The 24,476-nt window shown below is 45.2% G+C and overlaps 1 long non-coding RNA gene and 1 pseudogene across 1 annotated transcript; one reads left to right on the top strand and one right to left on the bottom strand.

Moving 5' to 3' along the window:
• LOC137312388 (zinc finger protein 850-like) overlaps positions 1 to 24,476 on the bottom strand; it is a 568,085-nt pseudogene that overhangs the window by 194,183 nt on the left and 349,426 nt on the right.
• Positions 8,552 to 11,510, top strand: LOC137312409 (uncharacterized). Its single transcript, XR_010960720.1, has 3 exons — positions 8,552 to 8,611; positions 8,999 to 9,027; positions 11,361 to 11,510. It is a non-coding gene; the product is annotated as an uncharacterized lncRNA (long non-coding RNA).

Below are 24,476 nucleotides of genomic sequence, written 5' to 3'. Positions count from 1 at the left end.
TATTACTGAATCTGCTTCCACCGCCCTTTCAGCAAATGGACTCCAGAAGATAACAACTCGCTGCCTCAGATAATGTCTCCTCATCTCCCCTCGTGTTCTTTTGTCATTTATCTTAAATCTGTGCCCTCTGGTTACCGACCCTTCTGCCCGTGGAAACAGTTTCTCCCCATCTATTCTATCAAATACCTTCATCATTTTGAACACCTCAATTAAATCTCTCCTCAACCTTCTCTGCTCTAAGGAGAACAGTCCCAGCTTCTCCAATCTCTCCACGTTTCTGAAGTCCCTCATCCCTGGTGTCATTCTGGTAAATCTCCTCTGCACCCTTTCTAAGGCTAATGTGTTTTTTCCTCGATCGATTTGATACATTCAAAACAGTTCTTATTTGCTCGATGTATTCTACTAATTACAGATAAACTGCCAAAGCCCACAGTCTCTATGGATCCGGCCGCTGGTGTCGTGACAGTGGGGGAGAGGGTTCGGATTAACTGCACTGCCAGCTATTCCGCCGACAGGTCCCGCTTGTACAGACAAGGAAACGAGAATCCCATTGATACACGGGATGTCTCAGGCTCCGAACGATCAATCATCTTCAACATCACAGACCCCGACCCAACTGACGAAGGAGCCTACACCTGTGACTTTGTGAAAACGGTAAAGGAGAAAGAATATATCTCGCCCCGCAGTGACCCGGTGCATTTAACTGTGAAAGGTGAGTCATAGGTTTAACATCATGTAAATGTATATCTGAGCCTTGCAAGCAAAGTAAACTTTGTAACTGAATATTCTACCCAGTGTGACATTCTTCAGTCATGAAACATTTTAGAAGCCCAGATTTTAACCTAACCCCACCGGTGGGAACTTCACTGCAGCATCAAATCAGGCGTGTGTCCGACCCAAACACGCCTCTTCTGTGTATAGTCACTGATATAATGTAAGAAACGCTGCACCCAATTTGCACACAGTAAGGTCCCACAAACAGCAATGAGGTTATCACCATATAATCTGCTGTTAGTGATGTTGGTGGAGGGATAAATATTGATCCAGGACACCGGAGAGATCTCACCTGCTCTTCTTCCAATAGTGCCATGGGATCTTTTATGTCCACCTGGGAGGTTTAACGTCTCATCCGAAAGACAGCACCTCCGACAGTGCAGCACTCCCACATTACTGGACTGCAAGTATCAGCCTAGATTATAGGCTCAATTCTCTGGAGTGGGGACTTGAACCCATGACCTTCTGAGTCAGAGGCAAGTGAGAGTGCTCCCCACTGAGTCACAGCTGATGTTCTTCAAGTATTCTAAAGGAGGCGGGACTAGAGTAAATGCAAATTAAGTCGCCATATGAAATGTGGCAGGATGAGAGGAATTGAACTATAAACGCACGCTGTGTTAGATTCTCGTCCTTACTACCGGCGAGATCCGTTAAATGGAGCGCAAAGAGGACATTCCAAAGTTGTTTCGGCGCGACACGGCCTCTTCGACATCCAAGATGGCGTCTTGGATGCGCATGCACGTTTCCGTCGTGACGTGCGTCAGACGCCATTTTGGTACATGAGTTAGCGCGGGCGCAGATAACGAACGCTGGAATCATGTAAAGTGGGAAGAAAATGGCTTCAATCAGTGTGCAACGCTGATTTAAAGTGATAGATACTATTTTTGGACTTATCGCTCAACTCAACGCACACTCACAACCCCGACCATCTGAACATGTCCAATTGTGCCTGAAGGACCCCCCACCGGCGACATTTAAAGGGACCATGCAGAATTTGCAGGTCAGTGGTTTGATTATTGCTTCTGGCTGCCGAGACATTGGTAACTGTTTTTAGACGTCTGTTACACTTGAATACTAGGATGCAGGGACATAGCCGAACATTTAGAGCCAGGACGTGCAGCAGTGAAGTTAGGAAATGTTACCATATGCAAAGGGTGGGTGACATTTAGAACGTTCTTCTGCAGACGCAGTTAATGCTAGCTCACTTGTAAATGTTAAATCTGAGATTGATAGATTTCTGTGCACCAAGGGTATTCAGGGATGCGGGGCGAAGGCAGGTATATGGAGTTAATTCACAGGTCAACCATGATTTTATTGAATGCTGGAACAGGCTCGAGGGGCTAAATGCCACCGCCACTTGCTGTCCCTTGATATGCGCCACCTTCTCCTGCAAGAAAGCGGGACGTGTGTATGGATGATGTGCCTGTCATGGTTGAATAGCTGCCAGTGTGTGTGGCCTGTGAGTTCTGGGTGGGCGGCTTGAAGCAGTGGTAATGTGTAAGGGTAAGAGGAAGCATCTGATTGGAAGAGTTGAGCAGTGATGGAAAGAGTTTGTTGGTATGTGGGTGATGGGGGGGTGCGGTGTCTGGTGCAGTTGGTAGGAGACGCCACTTGACAGTTGACCTCACTCACCTTGCCCACTCATGTAAAAGCATTGAACTTCTTCCTCCGCTGCATCAATGTTCATGATTCTTGCGCCAGGCATTGATTTCTTACCCCGTGGCCTATCCCTGTCTTTTAGAAATATGTCTGGAGAGCCTCTTGTCCCCCACCCTGAGGATATAGGATGTCCCTCCTTCTGTCCACCTCTTGCACCCAAGGCCTATAGTGCATCAGCAGAGAACCTTGGTGCATGCACTCTGGCAGGCTTGGTACCAATTCAGATCAGCAGATTGGTGAGGTCTGGAGTGCAGATTGGAGGTTGTGGGATTTAGTGGCATGCAACCTTTATTCAATATTTCAACATAACTCATCAGTATGTAAACATAGGGATGGGACCTGCATCTGTGTTTTACCTGTGCGATGTCTGAACTCTCATCCTACTCTGCACAGACAGTAGAATGTTATTTTCAGCAAATAACAGGTACCAGCTAGCTTTAAGAGATTTCTAAGAAACGTCCTCCCTTTAAGAGATTGAGCTCCCTCTGGTGGTGGAAAGTGCGAATTGCATTGATTCCCCGTTCAAGGCCTGGAAAGGAACTCTGATTGCAGGTCAGTCCTCGGGTGGGTCGAAACATGTGTTCAGCCTGCGCAGGGGCCATTGAGCGCGGGGTAATAGCACATCACGCTACCTGCGCCCAAAAACGGCCCCTATCGATTTTTTCCCCCAGAGTGTGCAATTCACTCACCAAATTTCCGTCTCTACGCTCCCCCCGCCCTCCCCGCCACCAGATGACACCAACGCCTAGAGAGTACAGACCATAAACAACCTCGAAAGTGTCGACACTAGCCCACTGCCGATCCATATCTGAGCTCTGATCTCTCTCATAATCCACCAATAATATCGCGTATTTCGCTGATATTATACAAGGGAAGAGGGTACATTTTAACTTTGTTGGATAGTATAAAACAAGCCATATCGAATGCGCTGCCAGTTATACACCTCGCCCGATTTCCGTTCCCACTGAAGTCAATGGAAATTGAAATCAAGACTGTTGTGTACCATGGCCGGCCCATCCGATATCACCCGTTTTGCACTATCCCCAGAAAGTTAAAATAGCCGCCCAGCCCCCTCCATCGATTTTTGTTAGCCAACTGCAGCTCAAATATGCGACGGTAGTAATTGGCAAAGGGGTTGAAATTCGTCTTGGGGTAACGCAAGATCAGCCTCCTGTTCTATGCCCCGTCCGAAGTTCTGGCGCCCAAAAATTCTCTGTGTCTTGTAAACCACTCCTGTACACTGCATCTGGTCAATTGCGGCTACACTCTCGAAGGCGAACATTTCTGTCAATCCGGCTTCGGGTGTGGTCAGTAAAGTAGAGTCCGTTGGAATTACCTGCACAGGGGTCCTTCACTCCTCCGGGGCAGCTTTCACTTATACAGAGATGGCGAGCGCAACCACGTGGAGGGACAGAATTTGTCCGGCTCTGAGCAGTCAGCCATTTTCACCATCAGGGACACAGCTGGGACAAGGAACTGCACCTGTAGATATGAGAGAAGGGTAAAGCAGGGAATGTATGACTCACCGCGCAGTGATCCGATGCAGGTAACTGTGAAAGGTGAATGGTACTTACAACACATTGAAAGAAAGCACTTGCTTTTATATCACGCCTTTAACGTCCTCGGGACGTCTCAAAGAACTTTGAGAGAGTAAATTGGGAGAAACTGTTTCCACCAGTGGGAGGGAGAACACAGATTTACGATAACTTGCAAAGGAGCCAGAGGAGGAGATGAGAAGAATTGTTTTTACGCAGCCAGTTGTTTCCATCAGGAATGCACTGCCTGGAAGGGTGGTGGAAGCAGATTCAATAATAACTTTCAAAAGGGTGAAATTGAATAAATACTTGAAAAGGACAACATTTGCAGGGCTGTGTTAAAAGGGCAGTGGAGTGAGACTAATTGGATAGCTCTTGAAAAGGACAATATTTTAGCTGTGAGGAAAGATTGGATAGGTTGGGGTCATTTTCTTTGGAATAGAGGTGGCTGAGGGGAGATATAATTGAAGTGTATAAAATTATGAGGGGCCTCATGTTATTAAGTTTTGCCATTTCAGAAATTCCTATGGTGAAACCGCCCACACCGAATAATCAAAGCTGGAGAAAAGGTACATCCCTGTCACATCTCCATAATCCCACTCTCTATGAAGGTGGCTGGTGGTCTGAGTTTCTGTGAGAGAGGGAGTTTTGTATTATTGGTGCGACCCTGACGCGACCTGCACCGCCCTCTGGTGTCAGAATAGAAATAAGAATTGACAACGTAAAATGAAGCCAACGTTCATGTGAGTATTCACGCAACAACCGCGGTTCTGTCTGCGGGGGTTTCGGCCCGAGTTGACACTGGTGACAAGTGGATTGAGAATCTTAACAACAGCAACTTGCATTTATGCAGCACCTTTAACGTCGTAAAACGTCCCGAAGCGCTTCACAGGTGTCTTTACAGGCAAAATTTGACACCGAACCTCATAAGGAGATATTAGGACGGGTAACCAAAAGCTGGGTCAAAGAGGTAGGCTTTAAGGAGCGTCTCAAAGGAGGAGAGAGCGGTACAGAGACAGAAAGGTTTAGGATGGCAATTCCAGAGCTTACGGCCTAGGCAGCGGAAGGCGTGGCCGCCAATGGTGGGGCGAAGGAAACCGGCGATATGCAAGAGGCCAGAATTGAAGGAGGGCAGAGTTCATGGAAGGTCATAGAGCTGGAGGAGATTACAGAGATAGGGATGGGGTGAGGCCATGGAGGGAATTGAAAACCAGAATAAGAATTATAAAATCGAGGGATTGCCGGACCGGGGTCCAATGTAGGTCAGCGAGCACAGGGGGTGATACGGGGCAGCAGAGTTTTGGATGAGCTCAAATTTATGGAGGGTGCAAGGTGGGAGTCTGGCCAGGAGAGCAATGGAATAGTACATTTTGAAATGGTAAAGTGTTATTCATTTATTGTCCTGAGGTCAGTGTACATTTCGATCAGCGTCTGTTACTGAAAGATGTCGAGCTCTGGCATAAGATTATCTTGCAAATGTTCTGAGGTAGAGCTATATCGAGTGGCCAATTAAACATTGCCCGTTTTATACTATCGCATAAATTTAAAATTACAAGTGCTCAATTCCTTGGAGCGATCCCTAGAACCCTCAACGTTCTAAATCAGAGACCACAGCACATAACATTTCCTTTTATAACCAGCATGTCCTAGCCAGCCCTTACAAGTTAATTTCTGATCAGTATGAAATCGCACAGTAATTGTAGTGTTACAACCCCTGAGGAACAGGAGCAGGCCAGTCAGCCCCTCGAGCCTGCTCTACCATTCATTCAGATCGTGGCTGATATGCACCCCAACTCCATTTACCCGCCTTTGCTCCATATTCTTTGATACCCTTATCCATCATAAATCTATCAATCTCAGTTTTGAAACTCCAATTGACCCCGAGCTTCTACGGCCTTTTGGGGGAGAGAGTGCCGGATTTCCACTCCCATTTGTGTGAAGACGCCTTTACTGATATTGGCCCTGAACGGCCCAGCTCTAATTTTAAGGTGTTGCCCCCTTGTTCTGGACTCCCCCAGCAGAGGAACTGTATTGCATCATAGAATGGTTACAGCATCGAAGGAGTCCATTCAGCCCATCGAGCTCTTGCCAGCTCTTTGTAAGAGCAATCGAGTTAGTCCCATTCCCCCGCTCTTACCCCGTAGCCCTGCAATTTTTTTCCCTTCAAGTATTTATGAGAACCTGTATGGGTCCTAGCTATGTCTGCCTTTTTGTGGAATACGTGGAACATTCTTTGTTCCATTCCTGCTCAGGACCCTCCCCTCACCTCTTTTTTCCGGTACATTGATGACTGTATCGGTGTCATTTCCTGCTCTCGCCCCAAATTAGAAAATGTCATCAACTTTGCTTCCAATTTCCACCCTTCCCTCGCCTTCACATGGTCCATCTCAAACCCTTCTCTTCCCTTCCTAGACTTTTCTACCTCCATTTCTGGGGATTGGCTGTCAACCAATATCTACTATAAGCCGACTAACTCCCACAGCTTACCTTGATTACACTTCCTCCCACTCCACTTCCTGTACGGACTCTATTCCCTTCTCCCAGTTTCTCCACCTCCATCACATCTGTTCTGATGATGCCACCTCCCGCATCAATGCTTCCGATAGGTCTTCCTTTTTCCTCAACCGAGGATTCCCCTCCACTGTCGTTGACAGGTTCCTCGACCATGTCCATCCTATTCCCCGCAGTTCAGCGCTCACTCCTTCTCTTCCCTCCCAGAACCATGATAGGGTCTCCCTTGTCCTCACCTTCCACCCCACCAGCCTTCACATTCAACGGATCATCCTCCGCCATTTCCGCCACCTCCAGCGCGATCCCACCACAAACACGGCTTCCCCTCCCCTCCCTTTTCAGCATTCCGAAGGGACCGCTCCCTCTGCGACACCCTGGTCCACTCTTACATTACTCCCAGCACCCGCTCTCCTCCCCACGGCATCTTCCCGTGCGAGCACAGGAGATGAAACACGCGCCCCTTCAACTCCTTTCTCCCCACCGTTCGAGGCCCCAAACACTTCTTCCAGGTGAAAAAGTGGTATTTTTACTTCTTTCGATTTAATACTGTATCCGCTGCCCCTAGTGCGGTCTCCTCTACACTGGGGAGACCAAACGCAGACTGGATGATCGCTTTGCTGAACATCTCCGCTCTGTCTGCAAGCATGACCCTGATCTGCCGGTCGCTTGCTATTTTAATTCCCCTTCCTTCTCCTCTCCGTCCTCGGCCTCTTACATTGTTCCAATGAAGCTCAACGGAAGCTCAAGGAATAGCATCTCATCTTTCGATTAGGCACTTTACAACCTTTCGGAGTCAACATTGATTTCCATAACTTCAGATCAGAACCACTGCTCCCATTTTTCCGTTCAGCCATTGTTGGTGATGATTCTGCTGCTTCCATTTTCAGCTACTCCTGATCAATCTTTTGTTTCTTAACCTATCCCATTACAACCTTCCTTACCTGGAACCATCATCCCTTTTGACATTTAATCACTCGTGCCCTCTACTCGATCATAGACCTTCCATTTTGTTCTTTCCTGCCCTCCACTCCCCTCCCCTCCCTCCCTCCCCACTTTCCCTGGCTCTGAACGTGCTCAAAAAAACTTTAACTCTTTTAACATCTTTTGTTCTCCCGCAAGGTCTCCGACCTGAAACGTTAACTGTTTCGTTCTCCACAGATGCTGCCTGACTTGCTGAGCTTCTCCAGCATTTTCTGTTTTTCTTCAAGTATGTACCCTATCAAATCCTTTAATCATTTTAAACACTTCGATTAGATGACGCCTCAACCTTCTAAAACCAAGCGAATCAAAGCCAAGTTTGTTCAACCCGTCCTCACAATTTAACCCTCTAAGCTCCGGTTTCATTCTGGCGAATCTGCGCTGCACCCTCTCCAAGGCCAATGTATGCTTCCTGAGGTGCGGTGCCCAGAACTGAACACAATTTTCCGGATGTTGTCTAACTAGACCTCTGTACAGCTGTAACAGCCCTTTTGAGATTAAGGCCAATATTCCATTCGCCCTTTTGTTTAATTTTGGACCTGTCCACTTGCTTTTAGTGATTTGTGCCAGATCACAAATTTCTCTGCTCCTCCACAGTTCTTAGTGTCTCAATGTCCCTCGTTTCTAGTTCCTAAAATAGGGTCAGATTCTGTTTGCAGTACAAAGTAGTAGGTAATGAAAGCTACAAATGGGGTACATATAGATGCAGGTACCTACAGATATTCCAGATGGGGGTCTGCATCTGCGTCAGTATTAATGTTTGGAACTGTCAGTCAGCTGTGTCATGGCACTGCAGGATTTCGACCGGGTAGGAATAGTAAAGATTGGAGTGGAACTCCGTTGTGGGCAGTGGTGCAAAACGGGCGTTAACGCAACGGCCGTCTGTTACAGGCCTAACCAGATATTCAATTCTATCTGGACGGTCGTAAACTGGGTGGCGGCTGTGAAACCACCACCCGTTTTGCGACAATGCCTAAAAACAATTTTTTACCCCGTTGTGTAGAGTTTCTCCGTTTTGCAAATTCTTACTACTTTGTCTTTTTTAATATCCCGACTCTCTCAAGGCTGGCTGGTCAAGATAGGGGCCGGATGTGCCGCAGTGATAACAGTCATCCTGCTCCTAGGACTCGCCTGGTTCTGCCTCCATAAGAAAAGTAAGTGACGGCTTAGATTTCCCCTGATGATCAAATAATGCAAAAATTGAACGTTTCCTGAAAGATAATTAAGGGGGAGATCTCCCCAAGATACTTTAATGTCTCATGTGACACTCCGCAGTTTTGGGGGATTCCACACCTGTTATACCGATCTTTTTGACGTGGCATTGATTGGAACTTGATATCGGGTGGAGCATATAACAGGCAGCAAATGTGACACCGACTGATTTGCGCTGCAGCCCAAGACAAATTTCTACCCCCCTAATCTTATTCAGGCGCTCGTCACAGCTTTTCCTTACTGCACAGAGGACAGGAAAAAAAACCCCGAAAGCAACCAACAATTAAGTGCCACCTGGAGCTAAACACGATTCTTTTTTTACCTTCTAGATGCCGTAGCTTCTCGCTCGTCCCTCAACGTGAGTATTACATAGAATTATTTGGATTGTGCAGCACAGAAACAAGCCATTCGGCCGAACTGGTCCATGCTGGTATTTATGCCCCACACAAGCCTCCTCTTACCCTCCTTCATTTAACCCTTCAACATATCGTTCTATTCCTTTCTGCCTCATTTGTTTATCCAGCTTCCCCTTAAATATATCTATGCTATTCGCCCCAACTACTCCTCGTGGTAGTGAATTCCACATTCTCACCACTCTCTGGGTAAAGAAGTTTTTCTTGAATTTCCCATTGGATTGATTAGTTACTATCTTATATTGTTGGCCCCTTTGAAATTGAACTTCCGATTCCAGAGCCCAAATCAATTATGTATCGTGAACCAACCCGTTACTACACTTGAATCTGTGCTGGGGATTGAACTTTAGGCAAAGTTCTTGAATTAATTTGAAGCAGCAGCGGTCAGCTGTACGGTAACCGGGAGCTTTGGCACAAAACTGTTTATGCTGGTAACAATTATTTAGAAGAGGTTTTTTGTACAGCTCTATTATTGGAAAGTAAAGGTTAAAGGGGGAAAAATGGATAGGGCCTGTTTCTGGGCGGGGGTAGCACGATCCGCTCTAACCCCGCATACAATGGTCCCTGCGCAGGCAGGACGAGATTTTTGTCAGGCCTGAGGACTTACTTGCAATCTGCGTTGGAAATCAGCGTTGAACGAGAATTCCATGCAATTCGCACTTTCCACCAGCAGGGGGAAGCACCAATCTCTTAAATTCTGTTAGAAATCTCTGAAAGGTTGCTGGTACCTGTTATTTGCTGAATATAACAGCTTGTTGTCTGCCCGGAGTCTGAACGGAGATCAGACATCGCACACGTAAAGCAGAGATGCAGGTCCCATTCCTATTTTTTACGTAGTGATGAGCTATGTTAAAAACATTGAATAAAGGTTGCGCATCACTAAATGCCACATCCTCCAATCTGCATGTCAGACCTCACCAATCTGTCGTTCCGAGACTCCTCTCACCAAGATTCCCTGCTGATGCACCAGATGCCTTTGTGCAAGAGGTGGACAGAAGGAGGGACATCCTATATCCGCGGGGGATCGGGGGAGCAAGAGGCCCTCCAGACATTCACCTAAATGGTAGTGGGAGGTAGTAGGGATGAAGTCAATGCCAGTCGCACAGCATCATGAACATAGATGCACAACAGGAAGAAGTACAATGCTTTGACATGAGTGGTCAACTGACAAGTGGCGTCTCCGAACAACTACACCACCAGCCGCATCCATTGCTCCATGCACTGCACCCCCCATCGCACGCATACCAACAAACTCTTTCCGTCAGTACTCAACCCTCTCAACCTTACACATTACCACCATTGCAAACCGCCCACCCACAACTCACAGGCCACACACATTGGCAGCTATAAAACCATGGTAGGCACATCACCCAGACACACGTCCCGCTTTCTGGCAGAAAGCAGGAGGCAACAAGTGGCGGTGGCATTTTGCCCCTCGAGCCTGTTCCACCATTCTATCAGATCAGGGTGAACCTGTGACCTAACTCCATATACCCGTCTTAGCCCCATATCCCTTAATAACCTTGGTTCACAGAAATCTATCAATCTCGGATTTAGAATTCTCAATTGTGCTATCATTAACCGCCGTTTGCAGAAGACTGTTCCAAACTTCTCCCACCATTTCACGTAGAAGCATTACCTAACTTCATTCCTTCACGTCCTGGCTCTAAATGTTATGCTATGTCCCCTCGTCCTAGTATTCAAGCGTAGCAGACCTCCAAAAACAGTTACAAATGTCTCCGCAGTCAGAAGCAATAATCCAGCAACTAACCTGTAAACCCTACCTGGTGCCTTTTAATAACGCTGGTGGGGGGGGGGGGTCCTCCAGGCATTCTATGCGCGTTCAGATGGTCGGGGTTAAGACTGTGCGTTGAGTTGAGCGTTAAGTCCCAAAATGGTGTCTATCACTTTATATCAGCGTTGTACGCTGATTGAAGCCATTTTCTCCCTCCTTTACGTGATTCCAGCGTTCGTTATCTGCGCCTGCGCTAACTCCTATGACAAAATGGTATCTGGCACACGTCACGCTGGAAGACGCCATCTTGGATGTCGCAGAGGCCGTTTCGCGCCGAAACAACGGGCGCAACACGGCCCAATTTAGCCGCCTGTCTATTTCACACCATCACCTAAAATTAGAAAAGATCCCACCTCTAACAGTAATCATTCTACCCTGCCAATTCATTGAAGGAAAATTCCTCAATACAGCCACAATAGTGGCTCAAACATGTATCCATCTTGCATCTCTGACCGGAACATTTGTATATTTCGCATTTCGCAGGATCCGAATGCCGCAGAGCCAGATGTTGTCTATGCTTCTCTGAGGGCTGCAGCTTTGAATCGTGGCGGGGTCGCTCGCAGTCTCAAGGCAGCGACTCCCACAGCCAACCCGGATGCCTGTGTATACGCAGTGATGAAGATAAGATAGGGGATACGAGAGGAAGACCCACCAGATGGCGAGTAACCGAACTCGAATCCACCCAATGGTTAAAGGATGCAACGAGACCCAGTCAATATAGGCACCATTGAGCAGTGAAATCTAATTTCCAATGTTTGAAATTGTTGCCTTACGAGGTAGGGCCTATTCCCAAAATATTTCCCTGATTCTTGTTCTCCGCTTTTAGTGTGTTGTTGCGTTTTGTTGGCTTGTTGTGTGACATTCTTATATTAATAAACACCAGTTTTATAACACGGTGGTAAGTTCATAGAATCATAGAATGATACAGCACGGAAGGTAGCGATTCAATCCACTGTGCCGTTGCCGGTTCTTTGAAAACTCTGTTCCATTTAGGCCCACTGTCCTGCCCTTTCCGAATAGCACAGCAAAATTTTCCCCTGAAAATCGATTTCAACTTTTTCGATTTTTTCGTTCCAGCCACACCCAGGAGCACATTAATGCTGAACCCGCCCTGATTGAATCTTTCTGCAGGTCTCAGTGTGCAGGGAAGGGTTCTGTGCTGCCTGAATCATTAAGTGCCACCTGCAAATCCAGAACCATGGTATTCCAGCCCAGGTAATCAGAATTGATATTTCACAGAGAGGACTAAGAAGATGAAATAAATACTCTTAAGAGTAAGAGTAATATAATAATTACCCAGAAGGTTGGAATAATATGATAATTACCCTGAAGGTTTGGAGTAATTTGATAATTACCCTGAAGGTTTGGAATAATATGATAATTTCCCTGAAGGGGTGGAGTAATATAATAATTATCCTGAAGGGGTGGAATAATATGATAACTTCCTGAACGGGGTAATGTGTTAACTGCACTGTAAGTCTGGAGCAATGTTTTTAACTTGAAGAATTGGATTAAAGTAATAATTACCCTAAACGGTTGGAGTAACATGAAAATTACCCTGAAAGTTTGGGGTAATGTGATAAACACTCTGAAAGTTTGGATCAATATGATATTTATCCTGAAGGGTTGGAGTAATATGCTAATTATCCTGAAGGGTTGGAGTAATATGCTAATTACCCTGAAGGGCTGGTATAATATGATAATTACCCTGAAGGGGTGGATTAATCTGATATTTACCCTGAAGGGTTCGTATAATATGAAAATTACACTGAAAGGGTGGAGTAATATTGTATTTGCCCTGAAGGGTTGGTATAATATGATAATTAAACTGAAGGGGTGGAGTAATATGATATTTTCCCTGTAGGGCTGGTATAATATGATAAATACACTGCAGGGGTGGAGTAATATGATAATTACACTGGAAGATTGGAGTAATATGATAATTAACGTGAAGGGGTGGAGTAATATGATAATTACCCTGAAGGGGTGGAGTAATATGATAATTACCCTGAAGGGGTGGAGTAATATGATAATTACCCTGAAGGGGTGGAGTAATATGATAATTACCCTGAAGGGGTGGAGTAATATGATAATTACCCTGAAGGGGTGGAGTAATATGATAATTACCCTGAAGGGGTGGAGTAATATGGGGTGCTAAATTGGGCCGTGCAGTGCCCGTTGTTTCGGTTCGACGTGGACTCCCGAACAACCAAGATGGTGTCTTGGCTGAGCACGCACGTTTCCAGCGTGACGTGCCCTGGACGCCATCTTGGAACAGAATTTAGCGCAGGGGCAGATAACGAACGCTGGAATCATGTAAAGTAAGGAGAAAATACAAACAATCAGTGTGCAACGCTGATTTAAAGTGATAGTCACCATTTTTGCACTTAACGCTCAACTCAACGCACAGTCTTAACCATGACCATCTGAACATGTCTTAAAGTGCATGGAGGACACCCACCAGCGTTATTTAAAGGGACCATGCAGGATTTACAGGTTAGTGGCCGGATTATTGCTTCTGTCTGCCGATATATTTGTAACTGTTTTTGGAGGTCTCCTAAACTTGAACGGTCGGACTAGGGAACATGGCCTAACATTTACAGCCAGGATGTGCAGGGATGAAGTTAGGAAATGCTTCTGCACGCAAAGGGTGGGAGAAGTTTGGAACACTCTTCTGCAAATGGCAGTTGATACTCGCTCAATTGTGAATTCTAAATGTGAGATTGATAGATTTATCTTCATAAAGGGCATTGAGGCATATGGGGCTAAGGCGGGTATTTGGAGTTAGGTCACACGTCCGCCATCATCTCATGGAATGGCGTAACAGGCTCGAAGGGCTAAATGCCACTGCCATTTGTTGCCTCTTGATATGCGCCACCATTCCTGCAAGAAAGTGGGACGTATGTCTGGGTGATGTGCCTGTGATGGTTGAATAGCTGCCAGTGTGTGTGGCCTGTGAGTTGTGGGTGGGCGGCATGCAGTAGTGGTAATGTGTAAGGGTGAGAGGAAGCATCTGATGGAAAGAGATGAGTATTGATGGAAATAATTTGTTGGTATGTGAGTAAAGGGGGGTGTCGTGCATGGAGCAATGGATGCGGCTGATGGTGCAGTTGGTAGGAGACGCCATTTGAAAGTTTACCTCACTCACCTTTACCACTCACGTCAAAGTGATGAACTTCTTTCTGCACTGCATCCATTTTCATGATGTTGTGCGCCTGGCATTGAATTCGTCCCCTACAGCCTTCCACTGCGTTTTGGACGTATGTCTGCAGGTTCTCTTGCCCACTCTCCCGCGGAAATAGGATGTCTCTCGTTCTGTCCACCTCTTGCACCAAGGTCCCTAGTGCATCAGCAGAGAACATCGGTGAACACATTCTCGCAGGTCCGGTACGAACTCGGATGGGCAGATTGGTGAGGTCTGGCATGCAGATTGGAGGATGTGGGATTTAGTGGTGTGGAACCTTTATTCAAGGTTTTACCATAACTTATCTGTGTGTAAACATAGGGATGAGACCTGCATCTGTGTTTTACGTGTGCGATGTCTGATCTCCGTTCAGAATCCGTGCAGATAGCAGATTGTTATTTTTTTTAGCAAATAACAGGTACCAGCTACCTTTAAGAGATTGTAAGAGACATACTCCCTTTAAGAGATTGGAGCTCCCCCTGCTGGTGTAAGGTGCGAATTGCATTGAATCGACGTGCAAGGCCTGGATTTCAACACAAGTTGGTGGTGAGCACTGAGACAGGACGAAGTTCTCTTCCTGCCTGCACAGCGGCCACTGGGTGCGGGTAAATTGCGGATCAAGCTACCCTCGCCCAATAATTGGCCATATCGATTTTTTCCACCAAGATGACCAGGAAAATAAGGAAGGAAAAAAAGGAGAGGGAGTGGCAGTACTGATTGTGGAGAATATTGTACTGCTGGACAGAAAGGATGTCCTTGAGGGGTCAAGGACAGAATCTATTTGGTTAGAGTTAAGAAACAATAGAGGCACCATTACGCTACTGGGTGTATTCTATAGGCCACCAACTCGTGGGAAGGGGATAGAGGAACAAATTTGCAGAGAAATTACAGAGAGGTGCAAGAACTATAGAGTAGTGATAATGGGGTCTTCAACTATCCTAATAAAGACTAGGATAGTAATAGTGTAAAGGGCAAAGAGGGGGAGGAATTTCTGAAATGTATTTAGGAGAACTTTCTTCATCTGTATGTTTCTGGTACAACGAGGAAGGAGGCATTACCAGATATCGTTCTGCGGAATAAAGTGGATCAAGTGGAGCAAGTGTCAATGGGGGGAACATTTAGAGAAAAGTAATCATACTATCATAAGGTTTAGATTAGTTATGAAAAAGGAAAGCGAGCAATCTAGACTAAAAATACGTAACTGGAGGAGGGCCAATTTCAGTGGGTTGAGAACGGATCAGGCCCGGGTAAATTGGAACCAAAGATTGGCAGGCAAAACTGTAATCGAACAATGGGCGGCCGTAGAAGAGGAGATGGGGTACAGTCTAGGTAGATTCCCATGAGGGGGAAAGGTAGGCCAAACAAATCCAGAGCTCCCTGGATGACGAAAGAGATAGAGAGTAAGATAAAGCGGAAAAAGGGGAAGTATGACAGATATCAGATTGATAATACAAGTGAGAACCAGGCTGAATATAGAAAGTACAGAGGAGAAGTGAAAAAAAGCAATGAGGGGCAAAGAGAGAGGAGAAGTGAAAAAACAATGGGGGGCAAAGAGAGAGCATGTGAATAGACTGGCGGCCAACATAAAAGGGAATCTAAAAGCCTTCTATAGGCATATAAAGAGCAAACGGTTAATAAAAGAAGAAATGGGGTCGATTAAGGACCATAAAGGAGATCTACACGTCGATTCAGAATGCATGGCTGAGGTGCTAAAAGAATACTTTGCATCTGTCATTACTGAGGAAGAAGATGATGCCAAAGACAAAGTAAAAGAATAGGTAGTTGAGATACTGGATGGGCTAAACATTGATGAAGAGGAGGTAGAATCATAAAAAAAATTACGGCATAGAAGGAGGCCATTGGTCCCATCGTGCCCGCGCCAGCCGAAAATGAGCCACCCAACCTAATCCCACTTTCCATCACTTGGTCTATAGCCTTGTAGGTTGTGGCACTTCAGGTGCATATCCACGAAAGAAGACAGAGGGTGTTTGTAAAGGATTGTTTTTCAAACTGGAGGTCTGAGACCAGCGGTGTGCCTCAGGGATCGGTGCTGGGTCCGCTGTTATTTGTTATTTATATTAATGATTTCAATGAGAATTTAGGAGGCATGGTTAGTAAGTTTGCAGATGAAAACAAGATTGGTGGCATTGTGGACAGTGAAGAAGGTTAACTAGGATTGCAACTGGATCTTGATAAATTGGGCCAGTGGGCCGATGAATGGCAGATGGAGTTTAATTTAGATAAATGTGAGGTGATGCATGTTGGTAGATCGAATAGGGCCAGGACCTACTCCGTTAATGGTAGAGCGTTGGGGAGAGTTATAGAACAAAGAGATCTTGGAGTACAGGTTCATAGCTCCTTGAAAGTGGAGTCACAGGTGGATAGGGTGGTGAAGGAGGCATTCAGCATGCTAGGTATCATTGGTCAGAACATTGAATGCAGGAGTTGGGATGTCTTGTTGAAGTTGTACAAGACATTAGTAAGGCCACACTTGGAATACTGTGTACAGTTCTGGTCACCCTATTATAGAAAGGATATTATTAAACTAGAAAGAGTGCAGAAAAGATTTACTAGGATGCTACCGGGACTTGATGGTTTGACTTATAGGGATAGGGTGGATAGACTGAGACTTTTTTCCCTGGAGAGTAGGAGGCTTAGGGGTGATCTTATAGAAGTCTATAAAATAATGAGGGGCATAGATAAGGTAGATAGTCAAAATCTTTTCCCAAAGGTAGGGGAGTCCATAACGAGGGGGCGTAGATTTAAGGTGAGAGGGGAGAGATAAAAAAGGGTCAGGAGGGGCAATTTTTTCACTCAAAGGGTGGTGAGTGTCTGGAACGAGCTGCCAGAGGCAGTAGTAGAGGCGGGTACAATTTTGTCTTTTAAAAAGCATTTGGACAGTTACATGGGTAAGATGGGTATAGAAAGATATGGGCCAAGTGCAGGCAATTGGGACTAGCTTAGTGGTATAAACTGGGCGACATGGACATGTTGGGCCGAAGGGCCTGTTTTCCATGTTGTGAACTTCTATGATTCTATGATTCGAGGTACGTTTCAAATGTGATTAGTTTTTTTTTTCTCTGCCACCCTTTCAGGCAGTGATTTACAGACTCCCACAACCCTCTGGGTGAAAACATGTTTCCGCAGCTCTCCTCTAATCCTTCTACCAATCACTCTAAAACTATGGCCCTGTTTATTGACATCCCTGCTAAGGGAAATAGGTCCTTCCTATTCAGTCTCTCTAGGCCCCTTATAATTTTGTACACCTCAACTGAATCACACCTCTGCCTCCTATGTTCCAAAGTAAACAACCCCAGCCTATCCAGTCTTTCCTCAGAGCCACAATTCTCCATTGTTCGCAACTTCCCGGTAAATCTCCCTGTACCATCTCCAATGCAATTACATCTTTCCTGTAATATGGTGAACAGGACTGTGCACAATACTCAAGCTGTGGCCTATCTAGTGTTTTATAAATTGCTAGCATAAAGTCCCTGCTCTTATATTCTATGCCTCGGCTAACAAATGAAAGTATTCTGTATGCCATCTTAAGTACCTTATCTACCTGACATGCTACCTTCTATGGACATGCACTCCAACGTCCCTCATTGTCTCTACACCTCTCAGTATTCTCCCATTTATTGTGTATTCCCTTGCCTTGTTTGTCCTCCCCAAATGCATTACCTCACACTTCTCCGGATTGAATTCTATTTGCCATTTTCTGCCCACCTGACTAGTCCATTGATATCTTCCAACAGTCTACAGCTTTCCTCCACGCGACCAAATTTTGGATCATCTGCAAACTTTTTAATCATGCCCCCACATTTAAGTCCAAATCATTAATATATACCACAAAAATCAAGGGACCTCGTACTCAGCCCCATGGAACGCCACTAGAAACAGCCTTCCAATCACAAAAACACCCGTCGACCATTACCCTTTACTTCCTGTCACTAAGCCAATTTTGGACACAACTTGTCACTTTCCCTTGGATCCCATGGGCTTGTACTTTTTTGACCAGTCTGCTATGTGGGACGTTGTTAAAAGCCTTGCTAAAATCTATGTAGATGATATCAAACGCTTTACCCTCATCGACCCTCCTTGTTACCTCCTCCAAAAATTGAATCAAGTCAGACAGACACGACCTTCCCTTAACAAATCAATGCTGACTGTCATTGATCAGTCCGTGCCTTTCTAAGTGACGGTTTATCCTGTCCCTCAGAATTGATTCCAATAATTTGCCCACCACGGAGTTTAGACTGACTGGCCTGTAATTACTCAGTGTTTCCCTCTCCCCCTTTTTAAACAATGGTACAACGTTAGCGGTCCTCCTATCCTCCGGCACCACGCCCGGATGCAGGGAGGGTTGGAAAATGATGGTCAGAGCCTGCATTATTTCCTACCTGGCTTCTTTTAACAGCCTGTGATACATTTGATCCGGGCCTGGTGATTTATCTATTTTCAAAAATGCCAAACCCCTTAGCAGTTCTTCCCTCACTTTGTTTATACCATCCAATAATTTTCAATCTATAAACGAGAAAGGCCAGCTGTGCTTAAAGTAGATAAGTCACCCAGTCCGGGTGGGGTGCAACCTGAGGGAAGTAAGGGTGGAAATTGCGGAGTTACTGGCCATAAACACCCAATCATCCATAGGTACCGGAGCGGTGCCAGGGGACTGGAGAATTGCAAATGACACACCCGTGTTGAAAAAAGGGTGTAAGGATAAACCCGCAACTATACGCCAGTTAGTTTTACCTTGGTGGTGGGGAAGCTTTCAGAAATGATAATGAGGGACAAAATTAATAGTCACTTGGACAACTGTGGATTAATAAGGGAAATCTAGCAGGATTTGTTAAAGGCAACTTGTGTTTAACTAACTTGATTGGGTTTATTGATGAGGTAACAGAGAGGGTTGATGAGGGCAATGCGGTTGATGTTGTGTACATGGACTTCCAAAAGGCGTTTGATAAAGTGCCGCCTCAGAGGCCACTCACCCAAGTGGTCGGCAGGAAAACTGTTCCACAGGATATAAAACAAGAAACTGATTCTCCTTTCACAAACATTGGATTGTCGCTGTGCATCGATACGGAGGGCTTCTTAGGGCGAGGAGTAAAGCTAATTTGACAATTTTCTGTTGGTCCTCAGTGAGATTTATAGATATGGGCCAGGCGGTGTCCGACAGTGATTGCTGATATCGGTGTCACTCTCATAACTTGCTCCTGTAATATTTACTATCAATTTAACCAACTCATATATGAGGAAATAAGGAAATACTACGGCCTATTCCAGCTCCTTCCTTTCGTTCTCCGAATCACATCTTCAGTTCAACTGAATTTGAAAGTTATCAAATAGATTCACTTCACTCACTCCCATGTACATTTATTTGTTTATTCTTCCACCAAACACGTGTAGAAACTGTTGGTTAACTTGATTCCAGGATGTCCCTTTATCTCGTTGAGATATATCCGCTGGGCTGGAGGCTGGTGTTGGCTCCGGTATGGTGATTGTCATCCTTGCTCTGTTGGTTGTGAGCATCTAGAGGAAAGGTGGGTTAAACAATATGTAACATGGCGTTCATTCCAAACACACGGACTAAGCTAACTGTCGTCTCTCTCATCCCTCACTACCAACCATCTCAATGATCAATGGAGAATAAAACGGGAGGCATGAAAAACAGGCGGACCATTCCAACCAACCCGTTTGCCAACCAGCGGGTTAGGTTAAATATATACCGTTTGCGTTTGTTAATAATACAGGTGAGTTTTGTGACGGGAGAATAATGGTACAGGAAGCATAAGCTTCAATGGACTTAAGGCCTTTTGTGCTCCTTGCCTTTTCATATTTTGTAAGCCAGTAATTCGCTTCATGTTTTAACCCTTCTGATGGCCTCTTAGGATGCCGAAAAGCAGCATTAAGTGTTGAAATGTCAATTTATCTTTCATCGTTTTACTAAATTGGACCACTAAACACACTTAACCGACTCAAGAGGGAACATTCGGAACAACGTTCGCTCTCTGTATCGTCCTGAATTGTAAATTTTGGACTGGAGCACGCCCCACTCACAAACTCACATACACATACACACTCACATACACACACATAGATATACACTCACTAATACACACTCAGAAACATACACACTCATGCATACATGTACACGCAAAAACATTCACAAATGCACACACACAGATGCGCACTCACATGCACGCACGCACAGACAAACTCAAACACGCTCACACACCCATACATGCGCAGGTTTTATTTACTTCAATAATTGACCTATTATATGGTATTTATCGCTTAACTTTTTTTTCGTTCATACTCCGACTAAGCTTTGGCCTTTGTCTTCTGGGGATCCCACATTACCCACCGCTCAATGCGATAAGAATTTTCTTTGGTCACAAACGATTTAATGATGTCACTACATGTGTAAGACCAGGAAATGATTCCTCAATAATCGCCAGACTCGCCAACAAACCGCTAGCTCTAGGGCAGAAAAGACACATCCTAAGGAATAATCCTGGTCTTGGAACAGCTGGAAAAGCAGGTGCTCCAGGCCGTGCACAGAGGGATATTTCTTCATATAACGCATGATCCATTTCGCATTACTAGTGCGGTAACATAATCACTACACTACATAGCTGAAATCCGAAATCCATTCACTGCCTGTCTTCAGAATTTCATTACTTTTGCCATGTAAAATAAAATCAATGAATTCACGACTTATGTTGTTTGAAGAACTACGGCGCCTCCTAGAGCCCAAAACAGCGAAACACTTACAATAAGTTCTGTTTTGAATTCGTGCTTCCAGATTTACCTTTGGCGTTTCGAATTATTTTTGCATTTAACGAACTGGAATAAACACAAAGTTATTTCTATATTCCCAGTAACATTCTGTGGACGTCCTACTGTATTTAGCAAATCTGCTATAAATCACATCCAGTGTCAAATCATTTCTGAAACATTTGGTGAACCTGACCAAGAAGCAACATAAACTTAGATTTTGTATTTTCACCATTAAATCGACCGTGTAGTTGCGCACTTGGAATGAAGACAGAGTGTGATGTACAGCTGAAGGGCGATAGTGAGAAAGAGATCATTGGAGCCGGGTGCACAGACGTAATTCAGTCTCCATTTCACAGTCTAACAATCTGTCCTTATTCTTATATAATAGCAAGTATGTAGGTACATTTATAAAATTGTTATAGATTTTCAGTAAAGTAGGAACATATTTGTCAATTTGTGCAGTAATTCGAGTTGGTGAAAGTATCAGAGATTTTTATGTCCAGGCCGAGAAACTGGTGGATGCAAAATTGAGGTGAAACACCGCCACCACTAGCCAAAGGGTGGAATTACAGAATGCTGAACATTTGCAGGTCTTCCGGGCTCAAGGCGCTCCCGCTTCAACAAGAGTTCCAAGTGCCGAGCAAAGCAATGGTCATTACAATTTCACCCATTTCAGTACTATCCAGTGAGACATTTGTATTTGTAAATAGCCATATGGGGAAAGGTAATCTACGGGAAATGTCCTATCTCCCTCCTGGTACCGAAGTTACTTTAAACGCCATTATTGTCGGTTATATTGCTACTTCTGAGCAGCCCGGACACGAATCGCAAACTTGATCGCAGTTCATTAATTTTACAGGTCAGTTAATGATGGGATTGGGGGATGTGCCGTTTCGCGATAGGTGTCGGCCCCCGGCATGTGCTGGGAGGGTGAAAGCGGTACCTTTAGTCAAATAAACCTTCCTATTTACCTGGCACATTAAAGAAGGGAACTTACGGTGGCAAACTTAAAATAGGTTAGGAATATTCATGGGCATCCTTGTTCCATCCTTTACTGCTACTTCTTTTCCCCAGAATATGAATTTTGTTCAGAATAATTTGGTGTAAATAGGGCAGAGTTTCATTTGACGAGAGGACTGTGAGGTGATCTCCTGCTCCAGGCCATTTAATAATTGTAGAGACACATAAATCGGAACTCACTGCCTTGAGAAAGCTCGATTCGATTTTTTTGTCGACAATTGTGAACTGGGACCTGGTGAAGGGTCCCACTGAATGTGTCTTTGCCCTTTCAGATACTGGGTGGGAAACTTTGCATTTCCGGTTGTTTTGTTTCTCATCTAATATTTCAAAGACGTTCCAGAAGAATTTATTAAATATAGGTTCTGAAATGCCTTTCCCTGTATTTGTTCTAAGTTGAGTTCCATTTTCTCCGCTCCCCTCCCCCAGTTGGGCTACCCGAGAGCTCGTCCAAATGGACACACTCCATTTGTGAACAAAGGTCTTGATTGGCAGAAGACTGTTGCACTATAGGAACAACACGGTCGAGCTTGGTCCTACCATCTCCCATCATCTACACAATTACACTTTTCAGCAGGGATGACAGGACAGTTTTCGGGACCAGGACGTGATGGGGTCGTTTTGCTGCAGTGTAATATTTTTCCATTTCCCACACCAGCCTCTTGTGGCCTGTCAGACTGATTGGTGCTGTTTCTGAATGCCCAATGGGAACTAGATTGAGACTTTGTGCGATCCTTTTTGATCCAGATATTAAAACACAACAAACGCGCTTCTCCGGAGCAACATTCCTTTAAACTAACTGATCTGTAGTCCTGGGTTTATCTTTTTTTCCCTCCTGTTTTTCATTGTCTGATGCCAGCAGCAGGTCTAGTAACATGAAAGTGAATCCAATATCATATATTCCCCTTCATTGCACAGCCACTCATCAGAACTGGGTGAGAATTGCTTTGTGTATCAGGAGTCTGAACTGACAATTTGGGATACTCTCCTGTCTTACAGCAGCGCCCCGTCTCTCCAGGTGGGCCCTAAACGCCCTTCTGTATCAGAATGTGCTCACCTTATATCCTGACATAAAACACTTCTGGATTTTCCTCCACCCCTCTTTGAGCAGAAGGCAGGAGGAGCACAGACAATGCATTGTTCACCTGACATAAAATGAACTCACCAGAACAGAAAGGCGGTGGCCTGGCCCAGGTCTTTCGCATCGGCTGAAGATCCTCAGGTGCCCCCTGGCCGGAGCCAGCACCCAGGTTGTAACAATTTCTGATCGATTCAATGCCAACCACATTGAACAAGGGAGATGGTCCTCTATTTATGACCAGGACATGAATCTCCCAATCACTGCCATCCCGATGTAACCCAAATACCCTCCATTTATTTGCATGCTGATGTTGGCTTCAGACTCCAGCCCACTTCTTCTACCTCCTTGTATTTCTCTCTTGTCCCTTCTCTGGCCCTTCTGTCCTGTGTCCTCCGCTTCCTGACTCCCAAGCATGCCACCGTTCTCTCTCCCCTCTTGAGCAATTTGCCCCTCAATCTCTACACTAACTCAACAATACTCCTCTGCTTTCCTGTTCTCCAGCTGCCATTAGACTTGAATGCACCTTGCATGAACTCACAGCTACCCTCTTTGCCTCCATATCGCTCTCATACTTCCTTCTAACAAATCCACTCCTATTGTGTCTCTCTTTCTCTCCGTCTCCGTCTATTGCTATCTTTCACCCAGTAATGCTGGACTTGCCGCTCTCCCTCTCTCCCTCTCTCTCTCTCCCTTTATCTCATTCTCTCCATCTCAATCCCTCTCCATTTATAATTTACTCAAACCGTTATACACTTAAACGGTTAAAACATGATTATTTAATAATTTAAACAGTTCACAAAAGCAGCAAACCAATCAAGCAATACATACAATGTTAAAAACCAAGGATATCAGCATCAATGCAGTAGACTGATCAGTTCTCCAGTAACTCTTGAGGTTGCTCTTTGTGGCTCTCCTTCCTCGAGGCGAAGCTTCTTAAAGCTCCTCCAACTGAAGCTCCTCCGACTCCAGGAAAGAGGTTGTCCCATCATTATATGATTTGTGCCAATTGGGGTGCGAAGAGAAGTCGCACTTTGGCCACTCACTCACCATTGCACAATGATGACGGTTGACTGGACCACTCAAAAACCGTTTGAACCCAACTTCAACTATCCTAACATAGACTGGGATAACAATAATAATATAAGGGGCAAAGACGGGGAGGAACTTTTGAAATGTGTTCAGGATAACGTACTCAACCAGTACGTTTCCGGTTCAACGAGGAAAGAGGCATTGATGAATGACTTACACCACATTTCGTGAGGTGAGAGAGACTGCCCTTGACATCAAGGCAGCAATTGACCGAGTGCAGCACCAAGGAGCCCTAGTAAAATTGAAGTCAATGGGAATCAGGGGGAAAACTCTCCAGTGGCTAGTGTCATACCTAACACTAAGGAAGGCGATAGTGGTTGTTGGAGGCCAATCAGCTCAGCCCCAGGACATTGCTGAAATCGTTCCACAAGGCAGTGTTTTAGGCCCAAAAATCTTCAGCTGCTTCATCGAAGACATTCTCTCCATCATAAGGTCAGAAATGGGG

Source organism: Heptranchias perlo, unplaced genomic scaffold (genome assembly GCF_035084215.1).
Source record: "Heptranchias perlo isolate sHepPer1 unplaced genomic scaffold, sHepPer1.hap1 HAP1_SCAFFOLD_43, whole genome shotgun sequence".
Lineage (NCBI taxonomy): Eukaryota > Metazoa > Chordata > Chondrichthyes > Hexanchiformes > Hexanchidae > Heptranchias > Heptranchias perlo.
This window is presented reverse-complemented; position numbering and strand designations above follow the sequence as displayed.